At 36.7% G+C, this 13157-nt stretch overlaps 1 non-coding gene across 1 annotated transcript; it reads left to right on the plus strand.

Annotated features, from left to right (window-relative positions):
- Positions 1–1261: 1261 nt before the first annotated feature.
- Positions 1262–1373, plus strand: LOC123569333 (U6 spliceosomal RNA). The gene has a single exon (XR_006692961.1). It is a non-coding gene; the product is annotated as a U6 spliceosomal RNA (small nuclear RNA).
- Positions 1374–13157: the final 11784 nt, after the last annotated feature.

Below are 13157 nucleotides of genomic sequence, written 5' to 3' on the forward strand. Positions count from 1 at the left end.
TTGTAACCATTTTTGATTTAAAGTCTATTTTGTCTGGTATTAATATGGCCACCCCTGCTCTTTTTTTGGGTTACTGTTTGCATGAGATATCTTTTTGCATCCTTTCACTTTCAATGTAGGTGTGTCCTTAGATCTGAAGTGCTTCTCTTGTAGACTGAATCTATTTGGATCACATATTTTTATCTCTTCTGCCAATCTGTAACTTTTGATGGGGTAGTTTAATTCATTTACTTTTTAAAAATTATTTATTAATTTATTCTGAGACAGAGTCTTGCTCTGTCACCCAGGCTGGAGTGCAGTGGCACAATCTCTTAGTTATGTACATGTCATCTCCAGAATTTTTTGTTCATTTTTACAATTTTTCTCTTTGTTGATATTCTTACTTTTAATATATCATTTTTCTTATTTCTTTTAGTTCTATTCCCATGTTGTCATTTAGCTCTTTCAGCATATTTAAAACAAATTTTTAAAAGTCTTTTTTAAAAATAAGTCTGGTGCTGTGTTTTCTCATGTATGAAGATCCACAGAAGCAACTTTCAATATTTTCAGTTGTTGCTTCTAGTATTTACCTATATGTTTCCAAATAATTTGTTATTTTGCTAAATTGACTTATTTATTGTATACATTATCTATTGACACCTGTTGAACATTTGAGGTTTAATTTTTCTTTCTTTTTGCTCATGTTTACTTCCTCCTCCCCTCATGTTTTCAATGTAATTCTATTATAATTGGAGTTTTAAATGGTAGTTCATGTTTACATTATCATGATTACGTAAATATTGTTTGTTGCTGAACACAGAATTCTTGTGGAGGAGGTTCATTCAATGTCCCTCTTCCCCATGGGGGAATAGTTTTTGTTTCTGTTACTTATAACTTTAAGTATATCATGTGTTTATCCTGTGAAGTGAAGTTGTAGTACCTTACCAGTTTCCTCATAATGATGAAATAAATGAAATCTGTAGAGTATGTTCATTTTATATCTGTATGAGAGTCACGATTTTATCCTGTTTTGAAAATAGTTCTTTTACAAGTGCCCCTGACTGATTAGAACATCTATCCAAAGAAATGTGGAACAGAAAAACACAAATACATTTTTAAAAGATTTAGTGTCACAGGCATTAAAAATTGTGATAAAATATATATAATGTACAGTTTACCATTTTAACTATTTTGGTGACATTAAGTGCATTTGTATTGTGCAACCATCACTACTGTCCATCTCCAAAACTTTTTATTATCTCAAAGTGAAATTCTATACCTTGTGCTCACTTCGGCAACACATATACTAAAATTGAAGTGATACAGAGAAGATTAGCATGGCCCCTGAGCAAGGATGAAATTCTCTACCCATTAAACAGTAACTCCTCGTTATTTCTTCCCTAAGCCTCCAGGAACCACTGTTCTACTTTATGTCTCTACAAAGCACTATATAATGTTACCTATGGGTTTTTCATATATAATTTTTATTATGTTGAGGTACCTTCCTTCTTTTCCTAGTTTGCTGAATTTTTTTTAATCATAAAAGGATGTTGAATTTTGTCAAATGCTTTTTCTGCATCATTTGAGATAATTATGGTTTGTTTTCCCCATTCATTCTATTAATGTGGTGTACTGATCAATTTTTGTATGTTGAACCATCCTTGCATTACAATAATAAACCTCACTTGGTCACAGTGTATAATATCCTAGTTTTAATGTCACTAAATTCAATTTGCTAGTATTTTTGGGGATTTTTGTATTAATATTCTTAAGGTATATTGTTCTGTAGTTTTCTTTTCTTGTAGTGTCTTTGCCTAGTTTTGGTGTCAGGATAATGCTGGCCTCACAGAATAAGTTAGAAAGTGTTTTTTCTGATTCAACTTTTTGGAAACATTTGAGAAGGATTTATGGTGGTTCTTCTTAAATATTTGGTAGAATTTACCTGTGAAGCTATCAGGTGCAGGGATTTTCTTTGTTGAGAGGTTTTGTTATTATTATTAGTTATCTGTCTATTCAGATTTTCTACCTTTTCATGGTTCAGTTTTGGTAGGTTTGTGTTCCGAAGAATTAGTCCATTTCATCTGGATCATCTTACTTCTTGGTGTACAGTTGTTCCTAGTACTCACTTAAAGTCATTTTTACTTGTAGAATCTGTAGCAATGGCTTCACTTTCATTTCTGACTTCAGTAATTTGAGTCCTCTTTTTCTTGTCAGGCTAGCCTAAGGTTTGTCAATTTTGTTGATCTTTTCAAAGAACCTACTTTGGATTTCATTTATTGTCTCTATTTTTTTTTTCTATTCCTTATTTATATTTGCTCTAATCTGTGTCATTTCCTCTTTCTGCTAGCTTTTAGTTTAGTTTGTGCTTTTCTAGTTCCTTAAGTTGTAAAGTTAGGTTGTTGATTTGAGATTTCTCCTTACTAAATATATGTTTACAGCTATAAATTTCCCTTTTATCTCTGCTTTTACTGCATCTCGTAAGTTTCTGTATGTTGATTCATCTCTAAGTTTTTTCTAATTTCCCCTGTGATTTCTTTTTTGACCCACTGGTCATTTAAAAGTGTGTTTAATTTCCACCTATTTGTAAATTTACCAGTTTTCTTCTGTTATTATTTCTAACTTAATCCTGTTGTGGTCAGAGAAGATAATTTGTATGCTGTATATCTTTGTGTATCTATTGAGACTTGTTTTGTGGCCTAACATACGGTTTATCTTTGTGAATGTCCCATGTGCATTTGAGAAAAATGTAGATTCTCTTGTGTTTTTGGAGTATTCTGCATATGTCTGTTAGATCTAGTTGGTTTATTGTCTAGTTGGTATTCAAGTCCTCTATTTACTGACATTTTCTGTCTCGCTTTCATATTCATTTATAAAAGTGGAGTATTGAAGTCTCCAACTATTACTGTAGAACTATTTCATCCTTCTGAAATTTTTTGCTTCATATATTTTGATGGTCTGTTATTAGATGTATAAATGTTTATATTTTTGGTAAGTTGATTCCTTTGTCAATATATAACGTCCTTTTTGTCTTTTGTAACAGGTTTTGAGTTAAAGTCAATATCATTTGATGTTAGTATAGATCCTCTTTTGGTTACTATTTGCATGAAATATCTTCTTCTGTCCTTTCACTTTCAACCTCTTTGTATCTTTGAATCTAAAAAGTCATCTTTTAGACAGCATATAGATGATCATGGTTTTAAAATTCATTCTGCAAATCTCTGTCTTTAGATTGGAGAGTTTAATCCATTTATATTTGAAGTAATTACTGATATGAAAGGACTTACTTCTGCTATTTTGCTATTTTTTTCTATAGGCTTGTAGATTTCTTATTCCTTATTTCTTGCTTTACTGCTTCCTTTTGGTTTAGTTGACTTTTTGTAATGAAACATTTTAATTCTCTTTATATTGCCTTTTGTGTATGTTCTATATCTATTTTCTTTGTGGAGTTGCCATGGGGATTGCATTTAACAGCCTAAAGTTATAACACTCTAATTTGAATTTTTACCAGCTTCACTTCAATAGCATACAAAATGTCTGCTTCTATACAGTTCTGTCCCTACCTCTTTCACTTATTGATGTCACAAATTACATCATTTTTCTGGATTTTTAAATTTTTAAAATAGATTCAGGGTGTGCAAGTGCATTTTTGTTTCATGGATATACTGATTGCATAGTGATGAAGTCTGGGCTTTTAAGTGTAACCATCCCCTGAATAGTGCACATTATACACAATAAGTAATTTATCATCCCTCACCTCCCTCCTCTCACCTTTTGGAATCTCTAATGTCTAATCTTCCACTCTCTATGTCCATGTGTACACATTGTTGAGCTCCCATGTATATAAAATATAACTTTAAACATTTTAAAATTTTATGGTGAGACTTTGAATTTTCTGTTTCTTTGTATGCTTTGTGATTTTTATTGAAAACTATACATTTGAATCTATAATATGATAACTTTAGAAATCTGACTTTTCTTTCTTCAGAGGTTTGCTTTTTTTTTTTTTTTTTTAACAAAAATTGTTGTAGGACGTCTTTGTGCTGGGAATCAGACTTAGTTGTAAACTTCAGGTTTTCTCAGGTTTTTTTTTAAGCCCATGTCTTTCCCTGAGCATGTGTGGTGCCTTCCTACACTCCCCCATATATGTGGTTGCTTTGGAATGTCCTAATTCTTAAATGTCAGCCAAGTCTTCCCCTGGAAGCTGCAACCCTTCAAATAAATTCCAGAGTTTCAAAATAATTACATCAGGCCGGGCACAGTGGCTCATGCCTGTAGTCCCAGCACTTTGGGAGGCCGATTCAGGCAGATCACCTGAGGTTAGGGGTTTGAGACCAGCCTGACCAACATGGTGAAACCCTGTCTCTACTAAAAGTACAAAATTAGCTGGATGTAGTGGTACATACCTGTAATCCCAGCTACTTGGGAAGCTGAGGCAGGAGAATTGCTTGAACCTGGGAGGCAGAGGTTGCAGTGAGCCGAGATCACACCATTGCACTCTGGCCTGGGCAACAAGAGCGAAACTCTGTCTCAAAAAAAAAAAAAACAAAAAACCACACAAAATAATTACACCAGATAGATTCATCCAGCACAATTGTTGTTAAAGTGAAGACAGGGATTCTTCGTGCTTCCTGTTCACCCATCTACCCTAATGACACAAACCCATGTCACGGGGTTTGAAACCTGCATATATTTTATCAGACTGCATAATGAATACAGTTTCTCTGAAATGTTACTTTAAAATTAATCTGTCATAGAGTATATGTGGCAAAGCCATTTAAGAAAAAAGGAAACGTTAGGTCTGTCAAATAGAGATCATCTGACCAAACTGACATGATAGATAGTGTCACATAAGTTCACCTTCATTGCCAGTCCAACTTAATACAATATAGGATTGAAGATGAACTATCTGTAGGAATATTGGTCTGCACTCTTTTTGCTCATGTCCCAGAGGGTGGTAGGGGTATTGCACTGCACTAAAATCTTCTCTCTCTTGAACCTGATGCCTTTTATAATTTCACAAATACAATGTGTCACTCTGTGCTACTAATGAATATTTAATGTGTATCTATCATTTTAAAAGGGAGATGCGAATAACCTGTCCAGTGTCTTGGCTCTTACATGGAGCTCTGGTGTCTGGAAGCACTTCACCTCTCAGAACGTGATAGCCTTATTTCACTTAGAGAATACATAATCTTTTTTTTAAAATGTATACACTTATAAACTTATAAAAGCAATATGATACGGCCAGATGTGGTGCCTCATGCCTGTAATCCCAGCATTTTTGGAGGCCGAGGCGGGCAGATCACGAGGTCAGGAGATTGAGACCATCCTGGCTAACATGGTGAAACCCTGTCTCTACTAAAAATGCAAAAAATTAGCCAGGCATGGTGGCGGGCACCTGTAATCCCAGCTACTCGGGAGGCTGAGGCAGGAGAATGGCATGAACCTGGGAGGCGGAGATGGCAGTGAGCTGAGATCGCACCACTGCACTGCAGCTGGGGTGACAGAGCAAGACTCTGTCTCAAAAAAAAAAAACCAAAAAAAAAAGCAATATAATACAATACCAACATTTTGAAAAGTATATATATATATATTTTGTGAGACAGAGTTTTGCTCTTGTGGTCCAGGCTGGAGTGTAATGGCATGATCTCGGCTCACTGCAACCTCCACCTCCTGGGTTCAAGAGATTCTCCTGCCCCAGCCTCCTGAGTAGCCGGGATTACAGGCATGCGTCACCATGCCCGGCTAATTTTTGCAACAAGAGCGAAATTCCATCTCAAAAACAAAGCACAAAAAACCAAAAAAAAAAAAAGAAAAAGAAAAAGAAAAAAAAGAAACACGGATACAAAATACTAGAATAAAAATGAACAGAACATCAGTGAGTGGTGGGAAAACTTCAAGTAACCTAATATATACACGTAACTGGAGTCTCTAGAGAAAGATAAAGCATAATAACTCAAAAAAATAAAAATAAAAACTTTTCAAATCTGATAAAAATCTAGACTCTCAGAACCAGAAACCTCAACAAATCACAAGGACAAGAAACATGAAAAAAACTAAGCCAAGGCACATCACAGTCAAATTGCTGGAAAAACTGACGTCAGTGACAATGGCAGCCAGAATAAAGAAAGACACACTGCATAGGAAGGAATGAAGATAAGGAGAACATCAGGTCTTTCTGATTTTTGTGTTTTGTTTTCGTCAGAAAAACACAAGCCTGCATATAATGAAGCAGTACCTTAAAGTACTGAAAGAAAAAAAAAACACAAAAAACCTGTCATCCTAAAATTCTGTACCAAAAGAAAATAGCTTCCAAAAACGTAGACATAATAAAGACTTTTTAAGGCATACAAAAATGGAAAGACTAAATTAGCAGCAGATCTGCACTATAACAAATGTGGTTTTCTACATTTTTGAAATGAAGGAGATTGATCCCAGAAGGAAATCTGGATGCACACCGAGTCATAAAGGGCAATGGAAGTGGCCGGTGTGGTAGAAGATCTATGGAAGACTTCCCTCCTTCTGTTAAAATTTTCTTTAAAAGGTAATCGATTGTTTCGAGCAAAAATAATAACAATGTGGCTGGGTGCAGTGGCTCATGCCTATAATCCCAGCACTTTGGGAGGCTGAGGTGCGCGGATCACTTGACATCAGGAGTTCGAGACCAGTTTGATCAACATGGTGAAACCCTATCTCTACCAGAAATACAAAAATTAGCTGGGTGTGGTGGCATGTGCCTATACTCAGGAGGCTGAGGCAGGAGAATTGCTTGAACCCGGGAGGTGGAGGTTGCAGTGAGCCAAGATCGTGCCACTACACTTCAGCCTGGGTGACAGAGTGAGACTGTCTCAAATAATAATAATAATAATAATAATAATAATACTAATAATGATGATGATGATGCAGTATGAGGTCTACAACGTGTGATACCAAATGGAAATTCACTCTTTTTTTTTTTTTTTTTTTTGAGACGGAGTCTCGCTGTGTCTCCCAGGCTGGAGTGCAGTGGCGTGATCTCGGCTCACTGCAAGCTCCGCCTCCCGGGTTCACGCCATTCTCCCGCCTCAGCCTCCCGAGTAGCTGAGACTACAGGCGCCCGCCACCACGCCCGGCTAGTTTTTTATATTTTTAGTAGAGACGGGGTTTCACCATGTTAGCCAGGATAGTCTCGATCTCCTGACCTTGTGATCCACCCGCCTCGGCCTCCCAAAGTGCTGGGATTACAGGCTTGAGCCACCGCGCCCGGCCGAAATTCACTCTTGTAAGCCTCTTTTTTTATATGCAAAGAGGCGTGATATTATTTCACAATAGATAACTATAGATTAAAGATGCATATTATAAACACTGAATCAACTTTTTTTTTAGATGGAGTCTCGCTCTGTCACCAGGCTGGAGTGCAGTAGCGTGATCCCGGCTAACTGTAACCTCCACTTCCCGGGTTCAAGAGATTATCCTGCCTCAGCCTCTGAAGTAGCTGGGACTACAGGCGCACGCCACCGCGTACTAAAAGTTTTGTATTTTTAGTAGAGACGGAGTTTCACCATATTGGCCAGGACGGTCTCAATCTCTTAACCTCGAGATCCACCCGCCTCAGCCTTCCAAAGTGCTAGGATTACAGGCGTGAGCCACCGTGCCAGGCCTTGAATCAACTTTTATAGGAACAAAGGAGTTGTATCTACTAAGGCAAAAAGTAGGAAAATCTAGGATCATAAAAATTGCTCAATTAATTAAAAAAAAAAAAAAGAGAAAAAAGGAAACAAACGACAGATAAACATATAGAAAACCAAGAGCCAGATGATGGATTTAAACCCAAGTATGTCAACAATCACATTAAATCTAAATGTTCTAAACATTCCAATTTTAAAAGATTATCAGACTGGAAAGATTGCAAGACCTATCCAATTACTGCCTATAATAAATTAAAAAGGCACAGCTTAAAAGTAAAAGAAAGGAAAAAGATATGTTTAAAAAATGAAAATAAAGCATTAGAATAACTACATTAATAGATTTAGTGCAAATATTGTTACCAGGACAAAAAATGGTCATTTCGTAATTATAAAGGAGTCAACTAATCAAGAGAAAATAATAATTTCTAATTTTTCTATACCTAATAATGGAGCTACAAAATACAGGAAGCAAAAACTGATAGAACTGGAAGGAAAAACAGGCAAATATAAATTATACTCAGAGATTCCAACACACTCTCTTGACAATTGATAGAACAAGTATACAGAATATCAGTAAGATTATAGAAGATTTGAACAACAATATCAAGTTAACCTGATCTAATTGACATAGAACAGTCAAAAATAGCAAATACAAATTATTTTCACATGCATATGGGAAATTTACCAAGATATTTTCTGGGCCATTAAAAAATCCCAAAAGAATAAAATGACTTAAATTGTACAAAGTATGCTCCCAGACCATAAATGGAATTAAATTAGAAATCAATAACAAAAAATTATCTAGAAAATCTAATATGTGGGAACTAAATTAATTCTAAATAACTCAGAGTTCAAGAAGAAATAAAAAGGGAGATTAGAAAGTAAGTTGAACTCAATAAAAATAAAAACACAATATCTAGAAATCTGTGAGATCAGCTAAAGCAGTACTCAGAAGGAAATTTATAGCAGTAAACTATCTTTATTAGAAAAAAGCAAAAGGAAAAATCAATAATCTGTTTCTACCTTATACAGCTAAAAATAAGTCAAATGCAAAGTAAGCCGAAGAAAAATAATAAACAGCATAAATGAATGAAAGAGAAAAAGAAATAGAACAGAGAATATCAATGAAACCAAAGCTAATTCTTTAAGGCAAACAGAATGGATAAATCTCAAGTCAGACTGGTCAGAAAAAAGCAGAGACAGAAGAAACAAATAACCAGTATCAGGAATGATAGTGGTAACGTCACGACTGATTCCACAGATATAAAAAGATAACAAGGGGATACTATTTTTAAAAAACCTTTCTGCTAACAAATGGAAATTTAGATATACAAATTATTTTAAAGACACAGTCTATCAGTGCTTACTCAAGAAGAAACAGATAACCTAAATAGCTTCATATCTGTGAAGCTATTTAAGTTGAAGAAGTTTATTCTGTAGTTAAAAATCTTGAACAAAGAAAGCTCAAGACTTGTGGCTTAACTAGTGAATTCTGTCAAAAATTTAAGGAAGAAATAATGCTAAATCTAACAAACTGTTCCAGAAAATTGGAGATGAAGGAATATTTCCCAATTTATCCTTTAAGATAAGCATTGCCCTGAAATCAAAACCGGGCTTTTTTTAAAAAAAAAAAAAAAAAGGAAAGAAAAGAAAACTGCAGGTTGATGTCTCCGTGACTATAGATACAAAAATTCTTAACAATTTTTTTTTTTTTTTTTTTTTGCAAATCAAAACCAAAAATATATGACCAAGTGAGGTTTATCCCAGAAATAGTATCCCAGGGTTGGTTTAATATTTAAAAATCAATCAGTAGAATCCACCATATTAACAAACTAAAAAACACCATACAATAGTTTCAATTGATACACAAAAAATATTTGATAAAATCCTACTTCCATTCCCGATTTAAAAAAAAAAACAAAAAACTCTTGGCAACTAAAAATAGAAGTGAACTTCCTCAAGCTGATAAAGAGTATGTGCAGAAAATCTACTGCTAACATTAAACTTAATTGTGTATGATTAAAGCTCTCTTCCTAAGTCCAAAAATAAAGCAAGGATATTTGCTTTACTCACTTATTTTCAAAATTATGGTAAAGCTCATAGCCAGTACAATCAGGGAAGAAAAAGAAACAAAGGCATCTAGAGTGATAAGGACTAAGGGGAAAAAATGTCATTCTATGCACAATAGGATCATCTATGTAGAATATACAATGGAGTCTCCAAAAACTTCTAGGCTGGGCGCGGTGGCTCACGCCTGTAATCCCAGCACTTTGGGAGGCTGAGGCGGGCGGATTGCCTGAGGTCAGGAGTTTGAGACTAGTCTGACCAACATGGTGATATCCCGCCGCTACTAAAAATACAAAAAAATTAGCCGGGCCTGATGGCGTGCGCCTGTAATCCCAGCTACTCGGGAGGCTGAGGCAGGGGAATTGCTTGAACCAGGGAGGCGGAGGTTGCAGTGAGCCGAAATTGTGCCACTGTACTCCAGCCTGGGCCACAGAGTGAGACTCCATCTCAAAAAAAGAAAATCAAAAACACAAAAACCTTCTAGGACAAATAGATGACTTTAACAAGTTGCAGGAAACACAATCTATATTTTTTTTAAAAAACTTGTTTTATTTCTAATAATCATATCAAATAATGGGAAACTGAAATTTTTTTTTTTTTTCCAGACGGAGTCTCGCTCTGTCGCCCAGGCTGGAGTGCAGTGGCACGATCTCGGTTCACTGCAAGCTCTGCCTCCAGGGTTCACGCCATTCTCCTGCCTCAGCCTCCTGAGTAGCTGGGACTACAGGCGCCCGCCACCACCCCCAGCTAATTTTTTGCATTTTTAGTAGAGACAGGGTTTCACCATGTTAGCCAGGATGGTCTCGATCTCCTGACCTCGTGATCCTCCCGTCTCGGCCTCTCAAAGTGCTGGGATTACAGGCTTGAGCCACCACCCCCGGCTGGGAAACTGAAAATTTAAAAACATCATTTACAGTAGCATCTAAGTATATTAAAATAGGATAAATCATTCAAAAGATTTATGTTACATATGACCATACATTTTATTTATTTATTTATTTTTATTTATATATATATTTTGAGACAGAGTCTCACTGTGTTGCCCAGGCTAAAGTCCAGTGGCACAATATCGGCTCATTGCAACCTCTGCTCCCGGGTTCAAGCGATTCTCTTGCATCAGCCTCCTGAGTAGCTGGGATTACAGGTGTGCGCCACCACACCCAGCTAATTTTTGTATTTTTAGTAGAGAAGGAGTTTCACCATGTTGGCCAGGCTGGTCTTGAACTCCTGGCCTTAGGTGATTCTCCAACCTCAGCCTCCCAAAATGCTGGGATTACAAGCGTGAGGCCGGGCGCGGTGGCTCAAGCCTGTAATCCCAGCACTTTGGGAGGCCGAGGCGGGTGGATCACGAGGTCAGGAGATCGAGACTATCCTGGCTAACATGGTGAAACCCCGTCTCTACTAAAAATACAAAAAACTAGCCGGGCGTGGTGGCGGGCGCCTGTAGTCTCAGCTACTTGGGAGGCTGAGGCGGGAGAATGGCGTGAACCCGGGAGGCGGAGCTTGCAGTGAGCCGAGATCACATGCCACTGCACTCCAGCCTGGGCGACAGAGCGAGACTCCGTCTCAAAAAAATAAATAAATAAATAAATAAAATAAAAAAAAAAAAAAAAAAAAAAAAAACAAGCGTGAGCCACTGTGCCAGGCCTGATCATACATTTTACTTATACATGTGTTATGAAGACAATAAAATATTGCTACTTTTTTTGCTTAAATACAATTAACTTTTAAAGATACTTAACAAAAACCATGTTTTTCACGTTTTCATTATTGTTTGTACTCTTCATTCCTTCTTGTAAATCCATATTTCCGTGTGGTGTCATTTTCCTTCTGCCTTAAGGACAGACATCCTTTAACATTTCCTGTAGTTCAGGTCTCCTGTCAGCTTTGCTGGACTAAAAATATATTTGTCTTTTTAAAAATCAACTTTATTTTTTGGAGCAATTTTAGGTTCATAGCAAAATTGAGCAGAAAGTACAGCATTTCCATAAACCCCCTTTACCAACACACGCACAACCTCTCCCACTATCAACATTCCATACAAGAGAGGTACATTTGCTACAACTGATGAAGATACATTGACCCATCAATATCACCCAAGTCCATCCTTGATATTAAGGTTCACTCTTGGTATTGTACATTCTATGGGTTTGCACAAATATATAATGATGTGTATTCACCATTACAGTATCATACAGATTACTTTTACTACTTCTGTGCCCCACTTCTTCATCCCCTTCTCCTCCCTAACACCTGGCAACCACTGATCTTTTTACTGTCTCCATAGTTTTGCCTTTCCCAGAATGTTTTGTTATCACACAGTATGTAGCCTTTTCAGATTGGTTTCTACCACTTCGTCATTTGCATTTGTTCCTCCATGTTTTTTCATGGCTTGATAGCTCATTGCTTTTTAACACTGAACAATATCTCATTGTCTGACGGCACCATAGTTTATTTTTTTTCATTCACTTACTGAAGGACATTTTGGTTCCTTCCAAGTTTTGGCAGTTATGAATAAGGCAGCTGTGTGCAGGTTTGTGTGTGGACATAAGTTTTCAACACCTTGGGCAAATACTTAAGAGCTTAATTACTGGATCATATGGTAAGGGTGTGTTTAGTTTCATTTGGCAAACTGTACTGCTGAGTGGCTGTACCGGCTGGGTGCGGTGGCTCATGCCTGTAATCCCAGCACTTCGAGAGGCCAAGGCAGGTGGATCACCTGAGGTCAGGAGTTTGAGACCAGTCCGAGCAATATGGTGAAACCCTGTCTCTACTAAAATTAGATGGGTCTGGTGGTGCATGCCTGTAATCCCAGCATTTTGGGAGGCTGAGGCGGGCAGATCACTTGAGGTCAGGAGTTCGAGACCAGACTGACCAATGTGGTAAAATCCCATCTCTACTAAAAATACTAAAAGTAGCTAGGTATGATGGCGCACGCCTGTAATCCTAGCTACTGGGGAGGCTGAGGCATGAGAATCACTTGAACATGGAAGGTGGAGGTTACAGTGAGCCAATATCCCACCACTAGACTCCAGCCTGGGCAACAGAGCGAGACCCTGTCTCAAAAAATTAAATTAAATTAAATTAAATTAAAAAGTGGCTGTACCGTTCTGCATTCCCATCAATAATGAATGAGAGTTCCCACTGCTCCACATCTTCACCAGTATTTGGAGTTGTCAGTGTTGTGAAGTTTTGTGATTCTAACAGGTGTGTAGTGGTATCTAAATGTTAATTTACAATTCTGTAAAGACATATGATGTTAAGCATGTTTTCATATGCTTATTTGCCATCTGTATATCTTCTTTGGTAAGATGTCTGTTCAAATTTCATTTTATTTTAATTAATTAATTAGTTTATTATTATTTTATGTGCACATAATCTTAACACGCTTTTAAGCACACAGGTTAACTACAAGCAAAATGCTATACAGCAGCTCTCTGGAAT

The sequence above is a fragment of the Macaca fascicularis genome, chromosome 15, assembly GCF_037993035.2.
Source record: "Macaca fascicularis isolate 582-1 chromosome 15, T2T-MFA8v1.1".
Classification (NCBI taxonomy): Eukaryota; Metazoa; Chordata; class Mammalia; order Primates; family Cercopithecidae; genus Macaca; species Macaca fascicularis.